This window comes from Rousettus aegyptiacus, unplaced genomic scaffold (genome assembly GCF_014176215.1).
Source record: "Rousettus aegyptiacus isolate mRouAeg1 unplaced genomic scaffold, mRouAeg1.p scaffold_m13_p_11, whole genome shotgun sequence".
NCBI lineage: Eukaryota > Metazoa > Chordata > Mammalia > Chiroptera > Pteropodidae > Rousettus > Rousettus aegyptiacus.
The window spans coordinates 95594309-95597034 of record NW_023416286.1 but is presented as its reverse complement, the minus strand read 5'-3'; positions in this window follow the sequence as shown (position 1 = coordinate 95597034).

Genomic DNA, 2726 nt, shown 5'->3' with positions numbered 1-2726 from the left:
TCATTTATTCTAAAATTTTGAACGCGACTCCAAACACACCCACGGTTGTCTTATGTGAACACCTTGTTTCTCTTCTCCATTCATGCGAAAGGACAGGTTCTCCCCCAGCGCTCACTTCGGGTGACTTCGTCTGCGGCACGGCCTCGAGTGCCCCTGCCAGCCGGTCCCCTCAGGCGGGCACGTCTCTATTGGACGTTTCTCCCGAATCCTTCGTTACACACTGACCTGCTGACTTGGCACCCACGTTTCAGCATCTCCTGTGTGTCCTAACAGTCCACACGGAACTGATTTGTTTTTATTTCCCTTCCTCAAATCCAACTTCACCGAAACAGCCTCTTCTCTGCCAACGGCAGTGCCACCCGCGCGCTTGGGGGACAGCCCGACGCTGGCCTCGCCCCTCCCCCGCCCCACCCGGAACGGACATGGACCCGGAGCACTTCTTGGCACCTGCACTGCGGAAACACTAGTCATCGCCATCGCACCTGCTGCTCCGACAGCCCGCACCAGTCATCCTGGCCCCACCATGCCCTACGGGGCAGCCAGACGTGATCTTTCCAAAGAACAAAGCGGAAATCCGTTAGTGGCTTCTCGCTGCTCTCAGAACAGGGCTCGAAGTCCCACGCGCCTGCTCGTCCCTGTTCACGGCGAGGTCCTCGCCTCCTTCCTGTCCTCGACTCGCCACTGAGTCCCGCCGCAGGCCCTGTGCCCTTCCTCTTCCCTTGGCTCTGTGCTCACTCCTCTTTATCACCTTGGGCTCCATGGAAACGTCATCTTTTCTTAAGGAGGTGATGGCCCCTAGTGAGCCAGTCTTCTACTGTATTACCTCAAAAATTCTTTATCAGAGACCTGAAGTGCCTGAAAATGTTCTCTTTTTTCCGCGCACTCTGTGTACACACTATGTTTATTTTCTGCCTTTTACTAGAAAACATGTTCCTTGAGGACAAAGGTCTCTGCTCTCCTTGCTGTTCTAGCCTCGGGTCCTGGAGTAATGTTGGCGCATGGTGGGGACTTAATAAATCTCTATCCCCGGGCCGAGCATGCCACGTCAGTCTGTACAGCACCTGGTCTAGGCAAAAAATAGTGCTGACCTTGGAAGGAAAAACCTGGTTTGAATCTTAGCTTTACTTACTAATTGTTGGCTATTATGCTACAAGCATTTTGGTAAGCTGCTTTGAAACTTTCTAGAAGATTGGGAGTGTAAAGAATAAGCAAGTAAAAGAAATTTAAAAAGTGCGACCCAGGGTAAGTCATTTTATTTCCAGCTGTTTTGTTGTTGTTGCTGTTGTTGTTGTTGTCAATAAGAAAATACCAATCTACGGGTGTATGAGCAACGTATTTCCAACAAAGAGGCCGAGAAAACTCAGCAGGGGAAGGACGGTCTGAGCAGGAACAGGCGCTCGAACGAACTGGACGGGCATTCGGAGACATGAACGCCAACCCTCACCTCACGCCGCGCACAAAACCGGAGTCGAAACGGATCGCGGACCTAAATGGAAATGCTAACACGATCAACTTTTAGAAGAAAAATTGGAGGAAATCTTAGCAGTCTTAGAGAAGGTGGACATTCCTCACGGAGGACACAGAAGTCGGGACGCACACAAACGGTGACCAACTGGGCGTCGTCAAAGTCTAAAACCTCTGCTCTTTGAAAGACACCATTTAGGGAAAAAAAGCAAGTCACAGGCTGAGAGGAAATATTCATAGTACATGTATCTAATGAAAGATTTGTATGAAAATTCTTAAATCATTTAAAATTGTTTAATGAGAAGACCACCCAGCAGATGGAAGCGGGTGAAAGATCTGAACACACGATGAAGAAATGGCGAAAGAAAAGATGTTCAGCATCGTCAGTCATCTGGGGCGTGGAAACTGGAGCCGGAGGGTGATACTGTTTCACTCCCAAGCAGGGCGAAACTGAAAGAATGTCAACTAAACAGACGAGAGTGTGGAGCAATTAGAACTCTTATTCATTTCTGACGGGAGTGCAAAAGGGCGCAATTACTTTGGAAAAAAGTTTCTTATAAAATTAAACACACACATACCATACAACTAAGTAATGTCAGTCCTAGGTGTTCGTCAAAACACATCACAGTGGACATTTATCCTGGGTGCATTTTATTGGGTATAGATTATACTACCATATAGATGACTTAAAAAGAAAAATTAGGGAGCACTCATCATTCATAATAATCACTAGGACATCTGTGAGAACCTGCTTTTAAAAATGCTCAGAAAACAAGGCTGACTCTGAATCTGGCTGGGTTAACATTTTCTCTCTCTTGGAGACAGCAGTCACCTCAATCGACTTTCTCTTTCAGGAGGCGTCAGGAAATGACCCTGAGATCTGGAAGACAAAAACTTCACTGAGCAGAGCCAACTTATTTCTCATTCGCCATTCGCATGCGTCGTGAAGGATCCAAGGGTGCGCTTGGCTTCTCGGGCTCCCTAAATCTCCCTCAGAGGCCCCTTGCTCGCCCACTATTTTCTCTTTTGATGTACCAGACTCACAGGTTGTCGCACGGGGAGAAACCCTGGCTCTCATCTCATTCACCTGCCAGTGGCTCGGCTCCACCAGCATCTCCGCTGGGCTGTCTCGTTACCACCTCCCCGGGATCCGGACAATGCTCGCTTTTTTTTTTTTTAAATTAATTAGTTTATGGTGACATTGGTTAACAAAATCCAATCTGTTTCAGCGGTCCACTTTAAAAGTACACTGTGCGTTCACC